This window comes from Bos grunniens, chromosome 5 (assembly GCF_055505025.1).
Source record: "Bos grunniens cultivar Pamir isolate PY7600 chromosome 5, Bosgru_T2T1.0, whole genome shotgun sequence".
Lineage (NCBI taxonomy): Eukaryota > Metazoa > Chordata > Mammalia > Artiodactyla > Bovidae > Bos > Bos grunniens.
The window spans coordinates 109,393,617-109,407,945 of NC_141169.1; the positions used below are offsets into that span (position 1 = coordinate 109,393,617).

The 14,329-nt window shown below is 54.7% G+C and overlaps 1 protein-coding gene across 1 annotated transcript in view; it reads left to right on the forward strand.

The window, feature by feature from the left end:
* Positions 1–826: 826 nt before the first annotated feature.
* The window catches only part of WNT5B (Wnt family member 5B), an 82,404-nt gene continuing 68,901 nt past the window's right edge, over positions 827–14,329 (forward strand). Inside the window, exon 1 of the mRNA XM_086402602.1 lies at positions 827–960. The gene's annotated coding sequence lies outside the window, so the exon portion shown is untranslated. The remainder of the gene's footprint in view (positions 961–14,329) is intronic.

Below are 14,329 nucleotides of genomic sequence, written 5' to 3' on the forward strand. Positions count from 1 at the left end.
CTGGTGACCGTTCAGGCTCTAACTCCCTTCAGTGACTACCGGAGTAATTCAGCCCGAACCGTGTCCCAGAAGTGATGAGGGCGCGCATTTTCCTTTTGGAAACGCGTTTCTCGTGAGCCCTGCCGCGGGGGCCGTCCTCACCCGAAGGATGGCTCTGCCGGGTGCTGTCCAGGGATCCAGGACCAAGGCAATGGCTCGGGTTTGTGAGCCAGAAATGACAGATCCTCTCCTCCTCGGGGGGGGGGACCCAGAGGAGGATAAAGCGCGTGCGAGTGTTTGATGTGAGCTGGGGGCTCCCGGCAGGAGCGCTGGCTGCACCCGGGGCTGCTGCCCACTGAGTCCTTAGGGGCTCCCGGAGGACCCGGCAGAGTTCTGGCGAAGTGGGCGGTAGATGTGCGGGGTGTCCCGGGAGGGGGGCTTCCCACGCGCGCCCCGGAGTCTGGCCCGAGAAGGAGCGGGCGCGCGGGGCGCGGAGGCAGGTGCGAGGCCCGGTCCCGCCCGGGAGGAGCCCCAGGGGCGGGTTGTCGCGGCGGGGCGGGGGCGGGGAGGAGGCGCGGGGCGGAGCGCGGGGCCTGGGACCCGCCGGCCGGCGCCGGCCCTGCACTCGGAGCCGCGGCCGCCACCGCCGCAGCCAACTCGGGCCCAAGTTCCCGACCGCGGCTAGAGAGGAGCGCGCAGCCCCCGGCCCGAGCCCCGCGCAGCGCCCGGCCTCCTCCGCTCGACCGCCGGCCGCTGCCCGCCTCCGCCCGCCGGCTCGGACCCAGGCGCCCTCCGAATAGAGAGCTCGGGCTCCGCGGGGTCGAGTGGTCGACCCCTGGAGCCGGGCGGACGCACGGCGAGACCGAACCGCAGCGCGGAGAGGCGGCGCCCCCGGCCACCCGGGCCCCGCGGGCTCTGGAAGGGCCGGGCCGCCGGAGAGCAAGCGGGAGCCCGCGGGCCTGACAAGCCGCGGACGCGCAGGTAAGCCCCCGCCCCGCCGCCCAACTTCCCCGCGCCCCTCGCCCGCCGGCCAGTCTGGGTGCCCGTGTCGGGAGCAGAGAGGCGCGGTGCAGGAGGGGCCCCACCCCACCGCATCCCCGGGGACCCCGAGCTCGGACCGGGGAGGGTCTGCGGGGTCGGGGGGCCCGGCGGGGCAGGGGGCGCGCAGGGGAAGGGGTCTCTACCGCCGAACAAAGCTGGGGCCGCTGGCTCTCGCCCCGCCCGGGCCGCCCCCAGCCGGCAGGTAGCAAGGGTCCCCGCCCTCCGGCAGGCGGGTGTCGCCTCTTTCGGGTCCCGGGAGCTGCGGGGAGCCGCCCCCCGGGCGCGCAGGCTTAGCCCCGGGCAGTCCGCGCGCCGCGAGCCCCCGAGCTTCCCGCGCGCTTTTCTCCGCTTGCTCGGGCCCAGCTGGGCTCCGCGGTGGGCTCTGCGCCCCGCGCCCGCCAGACTGTGGCGAGGCTCCATCTGGATTCTTTTAACCCCCGCGAGCAGTGTGAGTTTGGTGCCTGGATTCCTGCCGAAGCCCGAGCAGGTCTCTGGCTGGTCCTCCGAGTTTTCTGTTTTCTTTCATTGCGCCTCCGCTCCCCCTGCCTCTTCCCTGCTGGCCGCGAGAGGTGCGGGGTGGCCTTTCTCCACCCTCTCCTGGAGCCTCGGGGGATACTTGGCCGCGCACTCCAGACAGAGCGCCCTTTCCTGGATGTTTTCGTTGTCTTTGCTTGGAGCAGGATTGCTTCTCCGACAGAGAGAGGCGCTGAGGTGTGACCTGGCTGTGCTGGGGGACTTGCTCTCTGCTTGCCCACCCCGCCCCCCGGCCCTTTTGCCACCTGGCTGCTTGGCCACCACCTTCAGTTACCACCACCCGGGCAGAGCTTCAGCCTGGTACCTGGAGGAGAATCCTGTTACCAGTCTAGTGGCCTAGGAAGTTTCCATTGACAGCAATGTGATGCGTGCCGTCAGGGTGGGTGCGGTAATCTCCAGTGGGCAGAGTCACGCTCCTGGCCAGATTACCAGCACCCGGCCAGGGGCCGCAGTGGAAGCTCAGGGTGGCCCCTCCTGAGGCTAGCCCTAAGGCAACACAGGGGCTGGGGACAGTGGGCACACCTGGGAGAGCCAAGGACCCTCTCCTGGAGCCCGCCCCTCCGGTGGGGAATCACATGTGCCATTCACTTACCAAGCGCAAGGCTCCCTCTCAGGCGTGGATGAGTGATACCCAGCCTGAGCTTGCACCCACATGCCTGCTAGGTGCCCACTCGGTCCCCGGCAGACCTGCCGACCCATGAGATGTGGAAGGCTGCCTGGTGGTTTCCTCCATTTCAAAATAGCATCTGTTCTGTCTTCACACAGAAGATTTGTAGCTATAAATAGCAGGAGGAAGGAGATACCTCTACTGGAAAGGGCAGGCGGTGCTGAGACCTCTGCACGCTGAGGGAGCCATGATGCGCAGGGCGTTTGTGGGGAGGTCCAGTCCCAAACCTGAGGACAGAGGTCTCTGCACCATCAGAGGTGGAGCAGGCACAGAGGAGGACGTTTGTGGAGCCAAGGACCTACCGAGGTGGCATGTGGATAAGCATCTGAGGGCAACCCCCTTCCTTTCCCTCTAGGAAAAACTGGCCCTCGGGCTTGGGACTTGCTGGGGTCTGCAGGCCCTGCAGTCCCAGGCCCCAACTTCTCGGGTATTCGAGTATGGATATGTGAACAGACATCTGCTCAGTCTGAAAACAGCCTTCTTTGGGTCCTTTCTGTGGAGCCGTTGCCTCCAAGGGGTCTGATTGGCTTGCAAACAACCCTTTTCTAAAAAAAAAAAAAAAGATTTTTCTATGCCCAAAGTCTAAGCCAAATTGCTGGGAGCCATATGCTACGAAAAGGAAAAACCGGGGCTTGCCCTTCACCTGCATATTTCACCCTGCTGTTACTCTAGTGGCAGCTCAAAGAGTTTCTTGTTTGCTCTTCCTCAAGGAGGACCAGAGCCCAGGCTAGCCTGTTCTGATTTTCGCTCCTGGTGTCTCTGCGGCTTCTGGATGGCCATGCTGGCGTGTCTGGCAGGGGAGGAGGCTTTACGTGCCGTGTTGGTCCTCGCCGTCTCTAAAATAGACCCGAGTAAGCCCACAGAGCTGTCCTGTTTGCTGTTCTCTGCTCCGAGCTCTGTTCCAAATTGCCTGCCATTAATCCCCTTCGTCTTCTGCACAACCGGTCCCCCTGCTTCTTCCCCACACCTGAACACAGTCCGTAGAGTTTTCAGTAGTTGGTTGTTGCTGTTTGGGGGGCTCCTTCAAGTCTCTTGAGCCTCACAACAGCAGTGTATCTAGAAGTCCCCAGTGGGGAGAGGACAGAGCGGAGGGAAGTGGTTCTCCACTCTCACCTTGGGGCATCCCTGCTGCTGCTGCTAAGTTGTTTCAGTCGTGTCCGACTCTGTGTGACCCCATAGACAGCAGCCCACCAGGCTCCGCCATCCCTGGGATTCTCCAGGCAAGAACACTGGAGTGGGTTGCCATTTCCTTCTCCAATGCATGAAAGTAAAAAGTGAAAGTGAGTCGCTCAGTCATGTCCGACTCTTCATGACCCCATGGACTGCAGCCTACCAGGCTCCTCTGCTCATGGGATTTTCCAGGCAAGAGTACTGGAGTGGGGTTCCATTGCCTTCTCTGGGGGCATCCCTAGCTAATTCCTGTTGTTGTTGTTCAGTCGCTCAGTCATGTCACACTCTTTGTGATCCCATGGACTACAGCGTGCCATGCTCCCCTGTCCTTCACTATCTACCGGGGTTTGCTCAAATTCATGTCCATTGAGTTGGTGATGTATCTATTAAACATCTTCAAACTGCATCCAGCAGTTCAGAGAAACCCGGGAGAGGGCTTGGGGATGGACACTTGGTGAAGGTGAAATCCCTAAGGTTTTTCATCTGAGCCACCTTTTACAGTACAAATCACCCTCTCCCCATTTCTGAGGGGTACAGACTGCCCCCTCCAGGCAGCAAGCTGGTGGAGCCCAGAAAGCGGACCTGACGTTTGGTCCAAGCTGGCCATCCTTGGCAATGGTGGCCCACTCCTCCCAGCCCCTCTGCTGGAACTGTTTACCTGGCTAAATTTAAGCATCCACCCCCTCATTCCAGTCTGACCCACTGGCTCTGGGTCTCGCCCTTCTGGCCGCTGGGCAGCATTTCCAGGCTTCCTGGCCCCTGTGGTTGCAGCTGAGTCTTTCCCAGCTGTTTAGCCCAAGTTCTCTTCCAGACTTTCTAAAGTCAGCCTCTCTCCTTCCTGCGTCTCCCCTCGGGGCTTTCTTCCCACCTCTTTGTGGAAGCTGATCAGTACTGGGGGAGGCTCTCCTCTGACCTCCCCCACCCCCAAATATCAAGCACAGGGACCCTCGACTCCTGCTTTGACCGAGACCCTCACACTGACTGTAACTGTCGCCAGCCCAGCCCAGGGCCCTAAAGACACAGGGGTGTTTCTTAACCCTCCACACCCCAGGAGAACCCAGCCTGCCTGTATGTCCTGTTCTTGCATGAAGTTTCTGAGGGAGGTTTATTGGGGTGCATCGTAGCATCTCCTCTGGGGGCTCAGTTGTCTCTCCTGTCACATGGGGTGTTAGATTGACCTGGAGGCCTCTTCCAGTTCTAATAGACAGTTGTTTTCAACAGTTTTGGCTGGTTCCATTTTGGAAATCCCTCTGCTGTGGCCCAGGCCTGGGGGTGGGTGGCCGCCAATGAAAGGAGGGCCGTCCCCACCAAGAGCAGTGGGTGTCTCACAAGGTTCCTGTTTCACCCTCCATGGCTTCAGGCAGGGCTTGTGGTCCAGCCAGGGGCTAGGTTGTGCTCCCGGCTCTGGCCTCAAGGGCCCCTGTGGTTAGCCAGCGTCCCACGATGGAGTGAGGAGGTCCTGTCTCCAGCTGCTGGAGACATGGGGGCCAGGGCCCAGGGTCCCTTCTCTTCTGTGGCTTCCTTGAACCACAGAAATGCTAACCCTCGAAGGTCACTCCCATTTGACTAATAGGGCCGGGGATTTCCTGGGGTCTGGGCATCCATCTATGGTTTTTTGAGTGCTCATGTATGGATGTGAGAGTTGGACCATAAAGAAAGCTGAGCACTGAAGAGCTGTTGCTTTTGAACTGTGGTGTTGGATAAGACTCTTGAGAGTCCCTTGGACTGCAAGGAGATCAAACCAGTCCGTCCTAAAGGAAATCAGTCCTGAATATTCATTCAGTCCTGAAACTGAAGCTCTAATACTTTGGCCACCTGATGTAAAGAACTGACTCATTGGAAAAGACCCTGATGCTGGGAAAGATTGAAGGTGGGAGGAGAAGGGGACGACAGAGGATGAGATGGTTGGATGGCATCACTAACTTGATGGGCATGAGTTTGAGTAAGCTCTGGAAATTGGTGATGGACAGGGAAGCCTGGCGTGCTGCAGTCCATGGGGTCCCAAAGAGTTGGACACAACTGAGCGACTGAACTAAACTGGGCTTCATTTTGAGAAGTTCTTGGTTTACAGACTGTAGCCCCCGAGTCACATCTGAGTGATTTGGAACGTCCAACAATGAGTAAGTTTGCTCTCAGGATTACTATAGGAGCAAAAGCCACAGGAACAGAACTTCCCTCTGAGCATTACTAGGGGAGCAAAAGACATGAGAACAGGACTTCCTTGGTGGTGCAGTGGTTAAGAATCTGCCTGCCGGTGCAGGGGACACGGGTTCGATCCCTGGTCCAGGAAAATCCCACTTGCCATGGGGCAGTAAGCCCGCGAGCCCCGACTACTGAAGCCTGCACCGCAGAGCCCGTGCTCCTCAGGAGAAGCCCTTGCACTGCACCAGAGAGTAACCCCCACTCACCGAGACTAGAGAAAGCCCGTGCAGCAGCGTAGACCCAGCACAGCCAAAAATAAAATAAAAAGAAAGTGCACCATTTAAATAATAAGAAATGAGAGACTTCCCTGATGGTCAAATGGTTAAGAATCTGCCTTGCAATGCAGGGGACGTAGGTGTGATCCCTGGTCAGAGACTAAGATCCCACATGCCACAGGGCAACCAAGCCTGCGTGTCACAACTAGAGAGCCCACACCACAGTGAAAGATCCCAAGACCCCACGTGCCACAACTAAGACTTGACACAGCTTAAAAAAAAAGATTACATAGCATATAATAAAAATATAATAAAAATCACTATATTAAAAAAAAAGAAAAGAGAACAAAGCTTTTCCGAAATGAACTTGGGGTGACCCTGTTCCCTGCTGAGTCTCACTCTGCTCTCCTTTTGAGGGGAGGCTTTGGGGGAGGAGCTGCAGAGAGCCCCTGGGTTCTGTTCCTGCTGCCAGCCCTCCCCCCATTTCTCCTCCCAGGAGATACCTGGAGATGTCAGGATTCCCATCGCTGAGAGAGGCTGAGGGAAGTCAAGCCCCATTTGTGGAATCATCTCTGAGATGCTCATTGGGAAGTTTCTCCTGGGAAACATTGAGCGATCATTACTAAATACCTCATACAGTTGTTTGGGGTACAAGACCTGCATTCAAAGTGCTGAAACCTTTGAAGAGCTTTTGTGTTTAAGTGTAGGGCTAGAAATGGCCTAGCCCACCGAGGGGCAGGAGTTGATGGATGGAGTGGGGGTTCTAGATGGTTCTGTGGGCTCTGCCCTGAGTCCACAGGCTGTGGGCAGCTCAGAGAGTGGAGGCTGGATCCAGCCACCTGCCTGGCTTCTCTGTGCCTTGATGTCCTCACTTGTAGGTGGCAACAGTAACTTCCTGTTCCTCTCATGTGGTAGCTGGTGGAGTAGCTGGTGGTGAGGATCAGGGCTGCAAAGGATCAGAGCTTGTAAAGTTCCAGACTCTGCAGGGCTGGAGGTGTTGGGGGGGGGGGCGGTGTTGTTGACTGTGATGCTATCGGGGAGGCACCTAGAACCCTCAGCCCAGCCCTACCACCCCTTGCTCCCATGAGCAGAACAGCCGCTGCTTAGGTCAGCCTGGGTCAGTCCTGGAAGGGAGTGGCTCTCACGGGTGTCAACCATGTCCCATCAGGCACGACATTCAAGGACAGAGGTTCTGGGTTTGTGGAACGACCACCAGCAGCAGGGGCAGGTGTTTGGGGTCAGCCTTCGTGAAGGGAAGGAAAAGTGGAGCCCCTTGGGGTGCTGATCAGAGCTGTAGGGTTGGGGGTTGAGCAGGGCCCTGGCAGGGGAGGAGGGGTCTCACGGACCCCCATCTCAAACACATCTGTTCTTTCAACTCAGCAGATGCCTGGACAGACAGTGTTTGGAAACCACTCAGTATCTTGACATGTTGTCTTTTTCTTAAAAGGGTAACCCCTGTGAAATCACATCTGAAGTAAGCTTTAAATGCACAGGGAGAGTTACCACATGGGTGTCTTTCTTCTTCCCAGGCCATGTCCATCCACCCCGTGAGACAGGATGCAGCACCTATGAAGGGCCTTGCCATCAGGTGTGTCTAGGAACCAGCAGAACCGACCTGCAAGGCAGACATAGGGGAGGAGGGGGTGGTCACCAGCAGTGGGAGGCTCGCGTGCACACTGGAGAGGCTTTCCCACCTCAAGGGTTTTAAATTCACCCTCTCAGCCCCACCAAAACCCTCTGCTGGCTGGATGCTGGCCGAGACCTTCCTGGTGGCCTCAGGGGACCCCGGGCCCGCAAGCGGGGACCCACTGGTTTTCTGGGCGACCACCCTTCTCCAGGATGGAGGTAATGCCTCACCTGGTGGCAGGGGGCACAGATGGGTTGAGTCCTTTAAATGTCAAAGCACAGAGTCCACAATCCCCAGCCCTGCTCCTGACCTAGCCTCCAGCTGCTCAAGGGTCCCACCTCTCAGAGTCTCAGGTTCAGAGCCTTCCTGCAGATTCTCTGTATCTTTCCCTATGTGATCACCCTTCCTACCTCCACTGCTGTGGTCGCAGGCTCCCCCATGGCCTGGTCCTGTCATCCTATCCACGTGGGCACACGTGATGCTGTCCTCACTGTGCTGACCCCTGCCCTCAAGTCTCAGTGGCAGCTTTGCCCGCTGCCCACCTCCCAACTCTCTGTTCCTGGCTCTCTGCTCTAGAGCGCCCGTCAGTGCCTCTAACTCTCTGCTTTGTTGGTTCCTGTTCAACGTCGGCTGCCCCACGAATGTCACGTTTCCCATCGAGTCTCTGGAGCTGAAACCCTGCTGAGAGCACCTGAGCTTAAAAGCCTTCCCAGAATAGCTGTTGACTGTTGATCTTCTGTGAGTTTTGTAATTGTGTAGCACGTTCTTTGCTAGAAAGAGGCCTATTTTGCCTTAAAAAAAATGCCATCCTTAATGGTTTTCTGTGGATTGAATTGGATTGCATGATTCATATAATAAATATTGGTCCAGGCATGTCCAAAGTGCTGAAGACATAAGATACAGTTCCTAGATTTTGTTCTAGTAATTCCTTCTGTGTACAAACAGTAAGTGTGCAGAATTCTAAAACCTCTTGAATCTTCTATTCTCCCATCTTCTTTGCTTAGGGGCTTCACTGGTAGCTCCGCGGTAAAGAACCCTCCTGCCAGTGCAGGAGAGGCGGATTTGATCCCTGGGTGAGGAAGATCCCTTGGAGAAGGGAATGACAACCCACTCCAGTATTCTTGCCTGGAGAATCTTATGGACAGAGGAGCCTGGGGGGATGTAGCCTGGGGTCACAAAGAGTTGGATACAATTGAGCGACTAAACAACATCTCCTGTGGTGAAGACCCCATCTGTGACGATGCACGCACGTCACTGGTGGTTTGGGGATGCAGCGGACGGTGGGCACACCCACAGCCCCTGCAGTGGAAGTGCAAAGTCTTAACCACTGGACCACCAGGGACGTCCCCTTGTTCAGTCTTTACTGCACAGACGTGTGCAAGCGTGTATACATTTTCAGACACGTGTGTACTTCTTACCAGCTCGTCTCCCTTCTGGGTGGCAATGCCTGGAGGGCGGGTGCCAGGCCTGTCCTCACCTTTGCTGCCTGTCGGGCCTGGCCGTAGCAGATTGTGGGAGCGTGGACGAAAGTCCTGGGGGCATAGTTGTGTGTGGGTCCTGGTGTGTAGCTGTGTCTCTGCAGGGAAGGCCGGGTGGTTCCTCTACTTTTCAGGCTCACAAGCTTCCTGGTGAGAGGAACATCGCTGCCCCTTGTCTTTCCTTATAGTCCCCAAACCACGTTTCCAAACCTCGACACTGTTTACTTTGGACCTGGGAACTCTCTGCTGTAGGGGCTGTCCTGTCTACTGTGGGCTGCTGAGCAGCGGCCCTGAGCTCTGCCTGCTAGATGCCAGCAGCATTGCCTCCCAGTGATGACAGCCAAAAGTGTCCCCAGACACAGCCAGTTGTCTCCAGGGGGCAAAATTGACCCTGTCTGAGAACCACTGTTCTAAAGTGTTTCTGTGACTTTCAGAGAATCTTTTCTTGTGTCCAGTTCCCCTGAATCCTTTGGAACGATTGTCCATTTTGCATCGTGTCTTGGTGCTCCTGCCGGGCGGGATGTGAATTATAGCCCCAGCTCTCCCACCCGCTGTTCATCCCTGGCCCACTCCCCAGGGACATCGCTCACCAGCTCCCAGACGTTCCCCTGCTGCCCCTCATCCCTCCCCTGCTCAGCATTCTTTTCTTTTTTAGTATTTATTTATTTTTGGCTGTGCTGGGTCTTCCTTGCTGCTCTCGAGCTTTCTCAAGTTATGGTGAGGGGAGCTGCTCTCTAGCTGTGGTGCACAGGCCGGGCTTCTCATTGCGGTGGCTTCTCTTGTTGCAGAGAACAGGCGGTAGGTGTGCGGGCTTCGGTAGTTGTGGGGTGTGGGCTCGGTCCTTTTGGCCCCTGGGCTCTAGAGCATAGGGTCAGTAGTTGCGGTGCAAGGGCCCAGCTGCCCTGCGGCCTGTGGGAGCTTCCCAGACTAGGGATCCTACCAGTGTCCTGTGCATTAACAAGTGGATTCTTAGCCACTAGACCACCAGGGAAGCCCCCCTGCTCAGCATCCTTGAGTGACTCCTCCTGTCCCTACTCAGCTCACAGAGTATCTTTACTCCAGGTTCAATACCTTCAATCCTGCCCCTAATGACCTTCTCAGAGTTCTCTCTCTGCTTCCCTGTGCTTCAGCCAAGCCAGAGTCCTGCCCTACCCCCATCCTCTTCCTGTGGGCACCCCAGATGTCAGCCCCCTGCCTGCCTCTGTCAGAAAGGACCCCTCTGTCTGGGAGCTGGCTGGGAAGGGCTGCTTCTGTTCAAAGCTCACCCGTGGGGTCCTTTTCACACTTGGTCTTACATTGTGATCACTTGTGTTCGCATCTCATCCTTGCTCCCAGCCACGTGGCTGGTGACACCGTGTTCTCATCACATCTTAGATGAGGCCCTGCGTGCTGCCGGGACTGTGCCGGGAGCCACCTCAGGGAGGTTCCCGGCTGACAGCGGGTCCCCCGAAAGTGGGGTGTCCTCAGTAGAGGGGCCACTGTGTGCCGAGCAGTTGTTTAGACAGTATCAGGCTGGAAAGCAGCCTTCCAGGCTTCAGGGCAGCACAGCTGTGACCTTCAGGCATGTAAAGCCTTTGCCCCCTGCCCCGGCTTCCTGTCCCCCGAGCAGTGGGGAGCACACAGCCTCTGGGGGCAAGTGGACGGACCTGAGTTAGAATCCCAACTCGCTGTTCACACCTGAGGACCTCACCCCAACCCCTGAGCTTTTCTGAGCTCCCCGTTCTTTGTCCTGTAGACAGGGATGATAAAGGCCAGCTCCTAGGGTGATTTATCCTGAAAATCCGCTGTGATGGTTTGTGTGAATTAGGGCCATCCAGGGTCAGCCCCCTTCTTTAACTCTTCACTGAACAAAGTGAAGGTGTCAGGGGGTCGTCACCCAGATGCTCCAGGACCTGCTCAGGATTTGATCCAGAAGAACTGCGTGTTTGGAACTTGGTTTGCTTTGACAGTGAGGAGGCAAAGGAGATGTGAAAATACACCTCCGTGACAGCTGCCTTCACAAGGAGCTCTTCACAAGAGCTCCAGGTTCCAGGCTCTGCGAATTTCCCTTGAAGGACCTGATCTGAGTGGATTCTCTGAGAAGCCCCTGAAATCAGCACTGTCACTACTCAACAGTATTGATAAATTAATAAGCCAATGGGTTCACAATGTGCCCTTCGTGCCTACCTCAAAAAGTTGTGGAATTAAGTGAGACCGTGTGCGTGAAAGTGGCTTCCACTCAACATGAGGCACTGTTCATCAGAGTGGGAAGGTGACCCAGAGACAAAACAGCCCCAGGTGACTTGACAGTGACTCCCGCCTGGCACCGTGCTTCTCGTTTCTCTGTTTCTAGGAGAGTCTTTGAAAACTTTGTGGAAGCTTGTCTGGTGAGGCTAAACCCTATCCCAAAGTTTCAGGAAGAATTTACACCCTATAACTAGACAGCCATGCTTCCCCCCGCCCCCATTTTATATTTTCCTGTTTAACTGTCTTGGCATTGGAAAGTATTTCTGGAAAAAAAAAATCATCAATATTAACACGAATGTATTTATCATGAATGAGTAAGTCTAATCTCTACATGCAGCGCTTAAGAAATCAAGTTCTGCAGCCCAATAGGAGCCCGATTGTGGCCTCAAAACTCAGCAGCAGTGGGACTTCCCAGGCCGTCCAGTGGTTAGGACCCCATGCTTCCAATGCAGGGAGCACAGGTTCTGTCCCTGATTAGGGAACTAGATCCTATATGCTACAACTGAAGATCCTGTGTGCCACATCTAAGACCTGGCACAGCAGAATAAATAAAAATAAATATTAAAATCCTTAGAGTACTACCCTGGGGGCCCAGTGGTGTAGAATCCACCTGCCAGTGCAGGGGACGTGGGTTTGACCCCTGAGCCCACACGCCCTAGAACCTGTGCTCTGCAACAAGAGAAGCCACCACGACGAGAAGCCTGCACACAGCAACTGGACAGCAGCCCCGGCGCCAACCAAGACTCAGCGCAGCCAAAAATAATAATAAATAAGTAATTGTTTTAAAACAATCTCAATTTAAGAGAGTGCTTAGAGGCCACTGTGAGGATTAAACTAAACGCATGGAAAGCACCTAGCAGGGCGTTGCCTGTAGAAAGTCCTGCCTGGCAGACGGTCACACTAATTATGCTCCTAATGCATGCTCAGTTGTTCAGTCGTGTCCAACTCTTTGTGACCCCATGGACTGTAGCCCTCCAGGATCCTCTGTCCATGGGATTCTCCAGGCAAGAATACTGGAGTGGGTTGCCATGCCCTCCTCCAGGGGATCTTCCTGACCCAGGGATCGAACCTGAGTCTCTCATGTCTCTTGCTTGGTAGTTAGGTTCTTTACCACTGGTGCCGCCTGGGAAGACCAAGTATGCTTCTAGTGAAAGTGTGTCAGTTGCTCAGTCGTGTCTGACTCTCAGCAACCCCACGAACTGTAGCCCGCCAGGCTCCTCTATCCGTGGGCTTCTCCAGGCAAGAGTATTGGAGTGGGTTGCCATTTCCTTCTCCAGGGATTGAATCCGGGTCTCCTACATTTAGGCAGATTCTTTGAGCCACCAGGGAAGGACAACCACATAAATCACTCCTGTGCAGTTGCCAGGGACTAGCTCTGCTGACATCATCAGAAGCCAGGTTGTGTCTGGAGAGAAGGAGTCGCGTTGGTGTTATTTTCACACTTAGGTGTGGCATCAGTAAACTACACAAACATGTCAGCTCCACAGTAACCTGACCGCAGCAACTTTGCATTTTCAGGTGATGCTTGCTCTACAGGGACCAAATCAGTAGAATCCTGGTCTCAACCTTGCCAGACAGATTGGGGGTGTTTACTTCCGAGTGAGATTGTAGAGGTGCATGGCTGACTATGCCAGGTGCTGAGGAAGAGCCTTAAGTGGCCTCTAGGTTTTATTGGTGAAACCTGCAAGGCTGTTTTTGAAGAAACGTCCTGAGCTGTTTGTATCTGAAGGCTGGGGAAAGTCTTGGCAGTGTCAAAACTCATAAGCTTCATTCATTCAGGCTTCTGTTTCTTCACTTTCTACCCTGTATTGCCATAACTGTATGATGGAGGGGGGCTTACTTTTTATTTTATTTTTTTAATTTACTTATTCTCTGCACTGAATGGCATGCAGGATCCTATTTCCCTGACCAGGGATCAAACCTGTGGCCCCTGCAGTGCAAGTGCAGAGTGTTAACCACTGGGCCACCAGGGAAGTCCCTTACTTTTTATTTCAGTCAATTTCACTGAAGTATCATTTGTGTGCAATAAAATTCATACCTTGTTAAGAGTATAGTTTAATAAATTTGGACAAACTCATGCAACTGCATCGCCAAACGAGATTTCTGTGTTCCTGGAAAATCCCCTGGTCCCTGAGTCTCTCCATGATAACACCTACCGACTCTCAGGCAAACACTGATGATTGATGTCATTCTAGTTTTGCCTGTTCTAGAATTTCACACAGGGGCTTCCCCGGTGCTTAGTGGTAAAGAATCCACCTGCCAAGCAGGAGATGCAGGAGACTTGGGTTCGATCCCAGGATTGGGAAGATTCCCTAGAGTAGGAAATGGCAACGCACTCCAGTATTCTTGCTTAGAGAATCCAATGGACAGAGGAGCCTGGCAGGCTACAGTCCATGGGATAGCAAAGAGTCAGACACAACTGAGTGAGCCCAGAATTTCACATAAACAGAATTATACCAGAATAATTCGGGTTTTCGTTTCAGCTCTTTGGTGTTCAGCTTCTTTTGCTTGGTGTGGTATCTATGAGATTTTTCCTTGTTGCTGAGGTTATTAATAGCTCATTTCTTTTGATTGCTGTGTTATACCTATACCACTGAATTCACCTTGGATGGACATTTAGGTTATTCTCAGTTCAGTTCAGTTGCTCAGTCCTGTCCAACTCTCTGCGACCTTATGGACTGCAGCACACCCAGCTTCCCTGTCCATCACCAATTCCCAGAGCTTGCTCAAACTCATGTGCATCAAGTCGGTGATGCCATGCAACCATCTCATCCTCTGTTGTCCCCTTCTCCTCTTGCCTTCAATCTTTCCCAGCATCAGGGTCTTTTCCAGTGAGTCAGTTCTTCTCATCAGGTGGCCGAAGTATTGGAGCTTCAGCATCAGTCCTTCCAATGAATATTCAGGACTGATTTCCTTTAGAATTGGCTGGTTTGATCTCCTTGCAGTCCAAGGGACTCTCAGGAGTCTTCTCCAATACCACAGTTCAAAAGCATCAGTTTTTTGGCGCTCAGCTTTCTTAATGGTCCAACTCTTACATCCATAGATGACTACTGGAAAAACCACCTTTATCATGAAAGTAATGTCTCTGCTTTTTAATATGCTGTCTAGCTTGGTCATAGCTTTTCTTTCAAGGAGCAAGCATCTTTTAATTTCATGGCTGCAGTCACCATCTGCAGTGATTTTGGAGCCC